A 14,809-nucleotide genomic window follows, 5' to 3' on the forward strand; every position below is an offset into this window, starting at 1 on the left:
GTCCTAGGGGGCCAGTTAGGATGGGGGGAGGGTCTCAGGAGGGGGCAGTCAGGGGACAAGAGGCAGGGAGGCTTAGGTAGGGAGTGGAGTCCTGGGGGGCAGTTAGGGGCAGGGGTCCCAGGAGGGGGCAGTCAGGGGACAAGGAGCGGGGGGAGGGTTGGGGGTTCTGAGGGGGGGAAGTGGGAGGGGCAGGGGCGGGGCTAGGGCAGGATGGGGCGGGGCTCCTCCCGTCCTCTTTTTTGCTTGCTGGATTATGGTAACCCTACCTACTTGTAGCCAGACTTGTTTTCTCCCATTATTATTAGCCAGTATCAATGAAGGTAAAAACCAGACATGAGACAAATACAGATTTTTATGGAAACATGTGGCAGAGGACTCAGGTGCCACATCATTGGGCAGATACTTCATTATGGTTTTTAGTGGGCAAAAGTTCCAGCTCACAATGGGGAACCCACATTCACATTGCAACTAGCAGGGACAACAAAATAAGACACTGAAGGGAAACCATCATTAACTTATCTTTGCTGGAGAATCTGGGAGAGAGAGAAATCAGAATTGTTACTCCCACATGAGGCAGCACTGCTCTAACATGGGAGGCACTCATTAGGACATTAGACACCTAGAGTGAAATTGGACCCACTGAAATCAATAGGAGTTTTGCCATTGACTTCAGTGGAGTCAGGATTTAACTAATATTTTTAAAATGGATTTGAATGCAGCTTTGCAGATGAAGTAAATATTTGTATATCACTGTTTGAGGAGAAGATTTTTGGTTTTGGCTTAACTGTGACTACCTATTCATTTTACACTAGGGGAAAAAAGGAGCAGGGGAAATATTTTGAAATATCAGTCTAACACCTATGATGAAATAGCTTTCTAATGGACTGCAACAAATAGCCCTAAATGAGACAGTCATGCAGAGACAAATATAGGGGCTCCTTACCTGGTTCACAACAAGCTCTTGATTCTGGAAAAACAGTGAGAATTTATTGCTCTGCGAGTCAAGTAGACAGTGAAGATTCAAATCAGTCATGTAGGGCAAAATCCTGTTCCCCCAGTGATGGAAGAGGCAAAACTCTCAAGGTGCATCCACACTAGCAACACCAGTACTTGTATTACAGTAACAGTGCAGCTGCACCCGTATGAAGCTGCTAGTGAAACACGGTGCCAGCGTCCACCAACTTCATAGCTATCATATCATCTTCATTTATTGTAGTGATGACAATGGTAGACCATTTTACTGGGAGATGGCTAGTATGGCTACCCTGAGTGAGCTTCTATGCCTTCCCTCAAAACGTCAGTAGACCAAGTGCTGACTTCATCAAGTGCAGCACCATTGCCCAAGAACAGGGAGTATGGAAATAAAATAAGCACACATGATCTGTGTACCCACACAAGTTAAACTACCCTATTCAGGTCAGGAAAGCAGGCAACCAAGACAGTGTCCACATGCCACAAAGTTTGAAAATACAAAGCCGTGTACAAAGTGCTATCTAAATGGTGATGCATTGTGCAACAAGCCTTCTCAGACTTAAAAGGATAAAACAGAGTTGGCTCTTTTTTCATCTCTTCATATGAAAAATTTAATTTGCACAAGGGCACATTTAAACCAAATTCCAAAAGTTGTCATTTTAAAACAAATCTCAATTCTAAGGGCTATCTTGGGTTCTAACACAGTGGCATATTTTTTCTTTTGGTAAATATACCAGTCAATTCACATTACAAAAAAATATAACTCTAGTAAGTAACTCAGCCATTAACACAAATCCAAACCAGCTAACAGTTAAGAAAATATCCCTGCACCTAAGGACCTCCACCTCATAACTAAAAATTCTGTGTGCTACAAAAATTTGTATCTACACCATTTCAGAAATATAAACATAGTAAACTGTGGCCATGTAACAACATTTTTCAATTGTAAGGACACTGGAAAACAAGATTTGTACAAAAATGATGACGTTAATGAAAAGGAAGATAACTGCTGCAGGAGCTCTGGTAGCAGGGAGAAGAGGAGAAGGAGGAGCGAGAATAGTAGCTAGCAGTCTCCATGGTAACAGTTAAGAATACAAGGCAGAACTTGCAGGGGAGATGGAAGTAAGGATGCTATCAGCAGATGCTGATCCATAACATAAAATACCAACAGAGGGTGGTGAACTGGAGGCCACACGGGCGATGATTCCCCAAGGTCTTCGTTTATTTAAATCAAAGTAAAGAATACATGGAGAGAAGAAGGCGATGAAGTAAAACACACAGTAAAAACAATACAAAGCATGACCACTGATGGCATAAATTATTTATTAATAAACATACCATAAAGTAGGGAAAGGCGTTCATAGTAAAATGACAAACTTCACTAAGCTTCCATTAGGAAACAGTGTTCCTAGACATAAACCATTAGCAAGACTCTCTCAACAAAACTGAGAACTGAAGCATTACACCAGCTGAGATTGGGCCATTTATTTTCAACTCCAAAATTATTTTTATATTAATATCAGACACTTGGGATTTAAAACCTGATGAGATTCCATGAAGAACGTTTATATTATCATTCTGGCTCTGAAGCAGATTAAAAAAAAAAAAAAATCTTTCCCTGTAAGCTATAAAGTCATTAGTGTGGATAGATTCAAAATCTCTCATCTGGCCAAGGCCCTGTCCCCCTCTTAACTTCATTATCCAGTCCAGTCACTTGAGAGCAGTCCCCATAGTTTCAACCTCCTTTCATTAAAAGCTTTTACAATGTTACTGCTCAATTGTTCTCTGATACCAAAAGACTAACTCATTAAAGTGATTTTTCGTGACTCAGCAAAGGTTCACATCCGCACTTTCAAATGAAATGTACATGTCAATCACATATTGTTCACACAAACACTGAGTAGCTACCAACCCAGCCACAAAAAATAAAAATTCAATAGTCTTCAACTAATATACACTATAAAAAGATGATCTTCAAATAATTTTTTAAACCAAGCCTTGCAACTTTAATATTTACTTTAATTGTAAACTCTTTGGAGCTGGGATCATTTTTTCACTGAGTAGGTATATTGTGCCTAGCACAATGGGCTCCTGGGCCCATGATGGGAACCCCTAGTGAAATTACAGTGAAAATTACATTATATGCAACCTTCAGTAAAAATTCTTCCCTAAACAACCCATATAAAATATAATAAGGTTTACAGTACCAGTTTTCCTTGATTTGTCGTTAAAGATCATGTCTACTAGCTCTTTGCTTTACTTTTCTTGCTTGGCTAGAAGCTGGAACCACATACTCAAGGGTTCTACATCTCCTTTCTTGAGCTAGATTTAAAAATCTCTGTCTCAATTACCAAAATATCAAGTCTTTGCAACAGTGTCAGTAACTAATTCTAAGAGTCCCTTGTTTAGACAAAACATGGATTAATGAATCATCTAGATATGGGATCAATTGTATGACTACAGTAAAATACTCTGTGGACTGTTCTAGCCTGAAAAGCTTTACAACATTGGGGGTGATTGGACCATAGAATAAAGGAGAGGTACTGCCTATCACCTCTGTTTAGTGTCACATTGTGAAGGTCTACATGAAGTAGTTGGGATTAAGAGGATTGCAGAAATTGCTGACTCCATTTAGAAGGGAGTTTTTATGAAAAGCGGACTCCGCCAGTTTAGATCAAGTATAAGTGGATCACCTTCTTGGCCCATTCCTGGCCTTTTTGGAATTATGAAGAAAATGCACGTTCACTCCCTTTGGGATTGGAACTACTGCCCCAAAGAATCAAGAGTAGAGACTACTGCATATGCCCTTTCTCTTGTTCTGGGATTTCTTGGATCGGGACTTGGGGAGCAGGGAAGGAAAGACTGGTCTCATGCAAGTCCCTTCATGATCTGCCACTTTGTGGCCTATTGCCCTATAGCCAGGTGAAGAAGCAGTTCTGCTTCTTACAGGATTTGTCTACATTAGGAAAAGAGGCAGACTAGTTAAATCAAGATAAAAGATGTTAACCTGTGCCTACACTAGGGAAAGGTCAGGGCTAGCTAACATGTGTTAACCCAAACATAACTTCAACATCTTTTCCTATAGTAAACCCTGTGGGAGCAGGACGTTGCCTCTATTAGCACAATCCTTTAACACAACCTGCATTCAATCATGGAATTTAAATGTGATCAGACAAACATTTTTTAATTATGAGTCCTCCCCAGCCTGGCTACTAACCTCTCTCTGTCCTCACCCAAACATACCACTGCCCTTATCCTCAACCATTCACTCTTTTTCTAGCCCACTCACCTCAAAATACAAATATGCCCTGATCTCCACCATCCTAAAAAACACCAACCCTTGATCCTATCAGCTGCTCCAACCATCACTTTTTCTCCCTTCCTTCCTTAACCTACCTCTCCTTATTCCACTACATCAAGTCGAAATTTCTTGTGTTCACCTATACAGCCCTTCACAATTTAAGTTTAACCCACTTATCTGCACTTGCATCTGTGACTTCTTGAAGTTAATACCATATTGGTGCACTGGCTTATTATTAATTTGGAAACAAAAATAATATCTACTAAACTGAATCTTGTAGTGGCTGATTTTTCTTTCATCCAAGTACTGATCTAATCTTACCCTAGTTAGCTTGAGGTGGTTTACTTGCCACAAATATAACCAGTAAAATTACATGCAGCCTACCAAAATGTTGGGTTTTTTTGGCATATTGACTTTGCCTCCCAATTGCTGGACAGAGTTAAAGGTTAGGAGTCCAATATTGCCATATATGTCTGTGTGTGTATCCTGTGACTGACTCACTCATAGGAGCATCATTTTTCATGGGTAGTTTCAATGGGTAGTTTTATCCCAGCCACGACGGTTTCCTTTCCAGGATCCCCATTTTACAGATAGGGATTGGAGGCACAGAGACATTAAGTGATTCGCCCATAGTCACATGGGAAGTCTATGGTACAGTAGGAGAGTGAACCCTGGTTCCCCCCAGAGTCCAGACCAGGGCCTGAACCACTGGGCCATCCTTTTTCTCCCCAATATTGCCATAGAGAAGAAAATACACAATGCCTGAAGCTCCTACAGCATATCCTCCTCTCCTCATTTCCTAATGCTTCAGCATACTGTTAATGAGTGGCTCTCTTTTACCTCCTAAGGCCAAGTAAATGTAGCTTGAGTTAATTCTCTGGTCAACTGTCGTAGCTTTTTGTGTTTGTTTTGTTTCAATAGAGTTTTAATTTTCTGGAATATTTTTGCTTCTCTAATTTCAGCATTTCATTTCTGCCATAATTATTTTTATCTGTCGATATTATCCTTTTAGTGCAGCTTTTATAAACACCAGATTTAGAAAGTTGAATGAATTTGGATTAATTATGAAAGCTGGGTCTATGTTTTAGGTTGTACAATGCTTTGTTTCTTATGTGCCCTCTGCCTCCTCTAAGTAAGTAGAAGACACGCTAATGACAAATCCTTTTCCAGGGTTGTGTTTAATTGTTGCAAGTTAGCATTTAATCTCCATCCTTTTTAATTTACTGGAAACGTGCATGTTAAAGTGGTGATGTTCTGCATGAGACAATTTCCATGGGGATTTTCTTTTCGTTTCTTTGACCACTCATTTGATTTTGTGGGGGGCGGGAGGGAAGAGTGAACGAGGAAAGATTGTGTTAATTATTTGTATTTCATTCTTCTTTCACCTGTGCTACATTTCCTTTATTCTTGTAGTAGGGAGGCTGGCTATAAACTATATCTATCTGTAATCATGCAATGTTGTGTGTGTTCTTCCCCTCCCACCTCAGGTTAATGTATTAGCTAAAAATAAAGTTAAAGAGCAGTTCTCTTTTCTCTAAAGGTTAGCTCAAAAAACATCTGCTTTTTAGCAAGTTATTAGCAGCACTTTGAGTCACGGAGTGTGGGGGAGTCAGGGCCCTGCACCCCTCTTCCTGAGATTCACCGTGACTCTCAGCCAGGCAGTAAAACAGAAGGTTTATTAGATGACAGGAACACAGTCCCAAGCAGAGCATGTAGGTACAACCAGAACCCCTCAATCAAGTCCTTCTGTGGGGTTTAGGGAGCTTAGACCCCAGCTTGGGGTTCCTTGCATTGCAACACCCAGCCCAAGACTGAAAGACAAAAACTCCTCCAGCAGCTCTCTTCCCCCCTCCCCTCTGCTCCTCCTCTCTTTTGTTCAGTCTCCCGGCCAGAAGGTGTCACTTCTCCCAACTCCCCTCCTGGCTCAGGTAGCTTCCTTCAAGGGAAGTCCCCCATTCCCAATGTAACTCCCCTGCAACATTCCCAGGTCAAATCCGCCCCGCTCCCTGCTCCGTCACACTTTGCTATAGTCCTATGGCCTAAATCTGCTTAGCTGAAAGACCAGCTCTGTCTTATATGATTCTGCAGGAGTTGAGACCAGTGGAAGAACCTGGCCTAACAGTTGAATTGTGAGGGGGGGGTATGGAGACAAAATGCTTTCACTGAAGATTCTTAGGGTATGTCCACACTGTAATAAAAGACCTGTGGCACAGTCATGGCTGGCCCAGGTCAGCTGACTCGGGATCGGCCTGCAGGGCTCAAAACTGCTGTGTAGACATTTGGGCTGGCACCTTTATGTATGGGAGGGGGATCTACTCAAGGACATATTCAGCGGTTCCTAGTACGGCCAATATGGCTGAGGCCAGCCTAGTGCATTCACATCTCACCTGAGGTGGGACTTGAAATGGGGGGCTTCCAGGGCTCTCCCTGGAGTTGCTCTCCAATAGTAGGGGAGAAGACTCTCTACTGGATGCCAGCAAGAACAAGTAGGTTGGCCAGGGTGAAGAGGAATATATTTCTTCAAGTGGCAGGGCTGTAGAGGGGTGTGCCCCTGGTGCCAGTGCCAGCCAACACGTCAATGTAGAGGACGTCTCTAATTCTTCCCTCAAGGCGTAACTCAGACTCTTGACAGGCTTGGCTACCCGTGCTGGTGTCTGTATCAAGGTCAGCGCAGGCCTTCAGGCCTAAGCACCACGCCAACGGACCGTTTCATCTCCTCAAATTTTTGAGCCATAAGTAGCTTGAAGGTTTTGCCCTTGGAGGAATGCCATTTGGAGTACTCCTTGTGGGGTTGTTACATGGTTCTCAGAACCATGTTTGTGTTTCATCCGGCCTTGTCTTTTGGAGACGGAGTCATCCTTTGGTGTTAGGGGTGCAATGCTGGATCTCTTGGGGTCATTACTAAGATAACTAATGCCAAGGTAGTCAGCAATGGAGCCCATGGCATTGAGGTTGCTGGCGCTGATGTTGTTGGCACCTTCTTCAATGCCTTCTTCTCTCTGAACTCCAGATCATGGTGTCTGCTCAAAGAAACGTTGGCCAACGACAATTTCTTTGGCTCTAATCTGGCTGCTGGTGTATACCAAGGTCAGAAATGACCCACGTGGACGGCTCTAGCAGATGTACCTTTGCCAAGTCTTCAAGAAGGAAGATCAATGCACAGAGCACCGGTCTGGGATGTGGCTTTCTCCCACTCAGGAAATACTTTGGCTATTTCCATCTGTAAGGGGGATGAGGCAACTACAGGACAGGCAAGGTTTGATTCCTGACAGCTGAAGAGTCTGTGATGTTGCACTCCGTAATGTTTTATGGAAATATGCTTATGAATGTGAATATGATGTAACTGGAATATGCTTTATGCAAAAGGTCTCTTGTAAGGTATCATTACAAAGCTTATAATCTACTGAGTGTGTTCATCCCATTTGTTTGCATGTATTATTTCTCTCTGGAGTTAGGAGAATAAGATATAAAATTGTATGACTGATCTAAACATATTAAGTGGAAGCCATTAAGGGTGCTTCAGAATAATGACCTGTAAATGGCTCTGTTTACTTGCAAACCTTCCTGGGTATGTGCGGGCCAGCCCTGGAAGAATGGAGGCTGGAGTCTCACAGGACATGTGAACATGTCACCTGATACTGGAATCCATCTGAAACCTGGTGCTTTTCCATTTAGAAGGAGGGATGAGGATCCAGAGAGACAAGATTTCGGCCTTGTGCCAAAGCTATAAAAGGGGGTAGAACAGTACAAAGGGGGTTGCAGTCATGGGAAAGCCCCTATTTTCCACTGAAAACATCTCTTGGAACTAACTACGACTGTACCAGAGGAAAGGATTAGGCCCAGACTAGGAAGGAGTCTAGTCTGTGAAAGAAGCTTATTGGGGCATCTCTGGGGATGAGATTTTACCTGTAATCAGTTTCTTAATGTATTAGGCTTGGAATTGCATGGTTTTGCTTTGTTTTACTTGGTGACTTACTTTGTTCTGTCTGTTATTACTTGGAACCACTTAAATCCTACTTTTTACACTTAATAAAATCACTTTTGTTTATTAGTAAACCCAGAGTAAGTGATTAATACTTGGGGGAGCAAACAGCTGTGCATATCTCTCTATCAGTGTTGTAGAGGGCAGATAATTTGAGTTTACTCTATACAAGCTTTATACAGAGTAAAACCGATTTATTTGGGGTTTGGATCCCATTGGGAACTGGGTGTCTGGGTGCTGGAGACAGGTGACCTGCTGAGCAGTTTTTGGTTAAAGTCTGCAGCTTTGGGGGCGCGGACCAGACCTGGGTCTGTGTTGCAGCAGGCTAGCGTGTCTGGCTATAAACAGCATTACAGTACATGGCAGTGAGCAACAGGTGAACAAAAATATATTGTACTTTGTTTCCACTAGTGAACAAATTATTCATTATACAGAAAAAGGGGAAAACCTGAGGTATTATGATATTCCCTTCCTTCTGTAATTGAGCCCTATTACATCACTGCCCATTATTTATTATTCTCTACATTCCACATCAATTATGACAGACACTTGAACAGGATTAACCCTCATTTATGGTTTGTGTGTACGGTGTTAACAGCCACGCACTAAAGAAGCTGTTCATCCTTAACTAGGAACACAGTTTATCCCAAAAGCTCATCCATATTACTCTGGCAAATTGAATTGTTTTTTTATAACAAGCTAAGTATTTAAATACAAACCCATCAGCTGTTAAGAGAAAACAAAACCTTCTAAAATAGGAGAACAATACATACATACTTACCTACTCTTACAGGCTCAATTGACTGTGAAGTGCTTTGAGATTATCAGCGGAAAGGTGCGACGTAAATGAAAAGCTTTGTAAGTCACAAAGAAATGAAGAAAACCAGGTTGACTCCTTGTGCACTTGCATTACACACATAAACCCCTCCCCTCCCAATCCCTCAAACCGTAATTTCATTTCACTTCTCCAGTGAAGTCTGCTTTAGAGTCTGCAGACAGACCATTAACTACAACTAGGCCAGTGTAATGAGATCACATCTGTACACAGGAAACTAAGCACATACATAAGTTGGGTCCAGTGCCCTAGTCGCTCTACTCTTTCTGTGATTCATTTTAACATTAAATATGGTGACTAGTCAGACTGTGCATGCTGGTTTACATGCCATGTCAACCAACTGAAATTACAAGCACTAATTGGAGACAAGTATCAGGGGGTAGCCGTGTTAGTCTGTATCTACAAAAACAACAAGGAGTCTGGTGGCACCTTAAAGACTAACAGATTTATTTGGGCATAAGCTTTCGTGGGTAAAAACCTCAAGTGAGGTTTTTACCCACGAAAGCTTATGCCCAAATAAATCTGTTAGTCTTTAAGGTGCCACCAGACTCCTTGTTGTTTTACTAATTGGAGAGTGCAACTTGCAGAGCTTAATATACAAAAAAAGTATTCCCTATTGGAAATGCAATGGGGCATGAAAGTTAGTGACTGCGGAACACTTTTTACTATCCTCCCCAGGATCTCAGGTTCAAGTTTCCCAACCATACTTCTAATTTCTTCCCACATCCCACAAACAAGAACTTAATTGTTCAAAATGAAAGAAAGAGAAAGAATCTCAATTATGTAACTATTTGAAAGAAGAATTAAAATCTTAAAAATGCCTACAAATATGTGGATTAATTTTGTTACAACTAGAATTTGCTCATTCAAAAATACATTTTATTAATGGTGCTGCACAATAAAAATAAATGCATTTATACATTTGACAATTTTCTACAAATATATGTTTTACTTGGGCCAAATAAATGGTCAGCCACCTGACTATTAACATAGAACAAGCAAGATGTTAACTCCGAAAACCAGAGGATAAATGTGCTGTTTATACCAAACTTGCTCTGCATGCGTCCTTTCTGAATGAAGTAGCGCTACTGTTACTAGAAAGTGTACTGTCATCGCTGTGCACTGCTATTCACCGACAGCAGACCAATTCCTAAAGCTACCTTTAAACAATCTGAAGACATCCAGCATGATGGCTCACACTACTTTAAACAATACTGTTAACCTCCTCAACAGAAGATCACAGCATTGCCTGAAATTAGACACTCATCCACGTAAGAGCATTCAAAACCCGATGCAAGTTATTTTTCTTCTCCCTTGGTGATAAAAAAAAAAGCAGTGATTATCCTTTATGGAGTAGCTTTTTTAGGACTTCTAGGTCTTCAATCTGTGAGTATTGTCCACCACAACAGATGGATGGTCTCAAAATTTTACTATCTTTCAGTCATTTGCCAGGGTTTCAGACCATCTCCACCAACAAAATGAAACAGGCTAAGATTGTTTCTGCTCACATGGGAACTGGAATGCAACCCAGTAAACAAAAGATTTGGTGTTTTTAACTCAGCATTTCAAAACGTTTAACAAAAATCCTAGCAAATACAAGAACAAAAGCAATACTTCATTGCCAAATTTTTGCTTCCAGAATGTTAGAATAATTTTGGCACCTATTTATTCATATACATTTGGAAAGTAACACTGCTATTACTAAAAGTAAACCGAAATATCCTCATGCAAGTGGTCCCTTTAATAACATACACAAGAAACCAAACATCTATTTGCTGGCAAGACCAACAAAAACTATGTAAGTTAGCCAGATGTCATAATAATGAAGATCATAAAGATTTCTAAGTACTTAGAGATTACTTTAAAAGTAATACAATATGGGCCAAGTTTTTCAAAACAGCCTCAACCCAGCCTCTCTTGGCACACACGATTCAGTTGCTTGTATGCATTTTGAGACACTAGGCAAAAACAATGAGGTTTACATGTGGAAATTTAGCAAATTTAATATACAAACACACAAACATTCTCAAGTAAACTGAAGTGATCACCACATGCACAAGTGACCATATTTTGAAAGAACAGTCCCATGTTCTTATTCTTCTGTAAATTAGATTTCCAATAGTTAGACGGACCCAGAAACCTTATGAGTAAAGCTTTACCAAGGTGAATTGATTTAATATCAAGGTGATTTAAATCACTGGTTTTAAATCATTATTTAAATCAGCAAGAAGGAAACCTTGATTTAAATAATCTATCTTAATTGTGTTTTGCATTTGTACTTTAGTTATTTTCCTAAAGAAAGGTTGATTCTCATCAGCTGGTAACCACTAAAACATGTTCTGCAACTAAACATAGCCCTTATATTAAATATGGTGCTTCTTTTTGCTAATCAGGAGGATACACTACATCAATACACATTTATTTAAGAAATTATACAGCTTAACTTACATTTATCCAGATTTTTATTTTTTACATTTTTATGAGAAAATGGTGAATGATGTATTTCTTATTTACTAGATGATGATGATGAATTTTGTATTTGTGATACGACTTAAGCTCTATATAGACTGGAACTGAAATTCAATAAAAATACACAAAAATGCCATTTTAATTTTTTTATTAAATAAAACTACCTTAATGTGCTGGATACATAGGTGGGGAATTTTCTGCATTATAACTAATTGAATTATTAAACAAGGGCAGTATTATCTGCAATTAGTGTATTGAACTGATTGTTTCTGGTTATCATGTTTGTCTAGATTTTAGAATGAATAGATCTGATCCTCTCATACCTAGTTTTTATTCAAAGATTGGAAGAGGGGGAAAAAGTTTTCCTGCTTTTTCAAGTCACAATTCGTTTATTAACTTTGAGTGAACTAGTCATTGAAGTGAACAAGTTGAATAAACTGAAATGAAGAAAATATTCTCCCTGCACTGGCAGAAAAGGTTACTGCTGTCAAAAACTGGTTTATTACTTTAACAAACTCTAGTTTCAGGTCCTTAGCCAATGATTTCCACCAATTCAGTGTTTAAACTTGGCAGCAAACGTAGTGTTTAATATTATTTTTGTATTTATTTTAAATTATTTTATGCAATTATAATAATTTTAGGCCTTAACGTTTGAAATTTAATTTTAAACAGATTTTTAAAAGATACACTATATGTAATGTAAATTAAAAAGTCAATTGAAAAAAAATCTGATTTAAAGAATAAATCCCGTTTTACATATATTTCCTTCCCTTCCTACCACCATCAAGCTGGGACAGTGAAAAATTGTAGCTTAAAAAAAATTAAGCTGTCCATTTTTAGTGCTTTTCCACAATTTTTGCTATTTTTCTATAGAAGACGCACCCGGGGGGGGAGGGCTGGGCTGGCTTATTGTAAAGACAATTTTCTCTGATTCCCTGTTAACTTGGCTTTGTAGAAAACTCTCCAACCAATCTGCAGCAAAGGTGTTAGTTACCTTACTGAGGCAGTAACTTCAAAGACTAGTTGGGCTAATATTGTTGAGGAAATATCAATCAAGTTTAAACCAAGATAGTTATACCAGTAAACTCGACCTCCACTCCCACCCCCGATGTGAGTTTTTTGTTTATGTTGCTTGATAAAGGGTTTAAAATAAGCTGGGGTGTGGGGGGAAGAGCCTCCCTTATACAAGAATCAATGTCCTCATGGGGGGCAGGGAGGGAGGGAGGGGGGCAGAGAGCCGTGTTACACTAATTTAACTTGTGAAACTTTACTGTGTAGACAAGGCCTAAGAAATGCTCAGTTGGAGTCACTTTACTGTCTTCATGATGTCCCTCTTTCATTTTTGTCCTAGGGTAAGCTCGACTCACTAGCTCTTTCAAGCAGGATTTCTGTTTTCATTTTCATTTCTTAGCAGCAATGTGATTGGCCTTCTCTCCTATTCATCCTTGCAGGAAAAATCAATTTCCTAATCTTTCCCAAAAAATTTTAGTGGAAACAATTTCAACTATATGAACAAAGTGTAACAACGACGGCTGGGAAATGATCACACTCACTTACAACTGGAAAATGAAAAGCAGAGCTTGCACGCACACACATGGAATTTCCCTCCGCCATATGAAAAATATGGCTATATATAAAATTTTAAATGAAAGTCATCATGAAATGATAGGCTTCATGATTCTAAGGAAAGGAAGGCGTGAGACCAAAAGAATAAGAACAATGGACTTCAAAAAAAGGAGACAAAAACTTTGAAAACTAGTAGGTTAGGTCCCATGGGTAGAAAAGTTGAGAAAAGGAGTCCATGAGAGCTAGTAGTTTCTCAAAGACAATATTTATGGCACAACAGCCTACTATCCCAATGCAAAGGAAAGATATGAAGACTAGTAAGAGTTGGTTCCTTTAGGAGATCTTTGATAACCCCCCCAAAATAAAAAGGAATCCTACAAAAAGTGGAAACATGGACAAATTGCTAAGGACAAGTGCAAAAGACTAGCACATGCATGTAAGGGCGAAATTACAAAAGCTAAGGCACAAAGTGAGTTATACCTAGCAAGGGACACAGAAGACAATAAAAAGAGGTTTTAGAAAAATATTAGGAACAAGAGAAAGATGAAGGAAAATGTATGTCCATTACTTAGTTGCGTAGAAGAGCTAAAAAAGGATGACATCAAGAAGGCTGATGTATTTCATGCCTATTTTGCTTCAGTCTTCACTAAAAAGGTTAATGGTGACCAGATGCTTAAAACGATATTAACAAGGGGGAAAGAACACAAGCCAAAATAGGGAAAGAACAGGTTAAAGAATATTTAGATAAGTTAGATGTATTCAAGTCGGCGGGGCCTGATGAAATTCACCCTACGATACGTAAGGAACTAGCTGAACCAATCTTATAATTAGCAATTATCTTCAAAAACTCAGAGAACAATTCAAGTCTCAGAGGAATGGAAAAGGGCAAGTAGAGTACCTACCTTTAAAAAGGGGAACAAAGAGGACCCCAATCCTAACTTGATTACGTGGAAAGATACTGGAACAAATTATTACCCAACCAGTTTGTAAACACCTAGAGGACAACAGGGTGATAAATAATAGCCAGCGTGATTTTGTCAAGAACAAATCAAGTCAAACCAGCTTAATTTTTTTGGCCAGTGTTACTGGCTTAGTGGATAGGGAAGAAGCTGTAGAGGTAATTTATCTTCATTTTAGTAAACCTTTTGACACAATCCCACATGACATTCTCATAAGCAAACTAGAAAGATGCGGACTAGATGAAATTACTATAAAGTGGGTGCACAGCTGGTTGGGAAAAAATGTACTCAAAGTAGTTATCAATGATTTGCTGTGGAAAAGGGAGGGTGCATCTAGAGGGATCCTGCGGGGGTCTGTCCTGAGTCAGGTACTATTCAGTATTTTCATTAATGACTTGGGTAGAGTGGAGAGTATGCTTATAAATTTGCAGATGACACCAAGCTGGGCGGGCTTGCAAGTACTTTGGAGGACAGGATTAGAATTCAAAACAACCTTGACAAATTGGAGAACTGGTCTGAAATCAACAAGATGAAATTAAATAAAGACAAGTGCAAAGTACTATACTTAGGAAGGAAAAATCAAATGCACAACTACAAAATGGGGAATAAATGGCTAAATGGTAGTATTGCTGAAAAGGATCTGGGGGTTATAGTGGATAACAAATTGAATATCACTCAACAATGTGATTGTAATCCTAAGAACCCCTCCATGCCAAATGACAAAG

The 14,809-nt window shown here is 39.7% G+C and overlaps 1 protein-coding gene across 2 annotated transcripts in view; it reads right to left on the bottom strand.

Moving 5' to 3' along the window:
* The window catches only part of JARID2 (jumonji and AT-rich interaction domain containing 2), a 295,836-nt gene that overhangs the window by 108,977 nt on the left and 172,050 nt on the right, over positions 1-14,809 (bottom strand). The gene's annotated exons all lie outside the window — the stretch shown is intronic.

Source organism: Terrapene carolina, unplaced genomic scaffold (genome assembly GCF_002925995.2).
Source record: "Terrapene carolina triunguis isolate 2854851 unplaced genomic scaffold, T_m_triunguis-2.0 Scaffold58, whole genome shotgun sequence".
In the NCBI taxonomy this organism is placed as follows: Eukaryota; Metazoa; Chordata; order Testudines; family Emydidae; genus Terrapene; species Terrapene triunguis.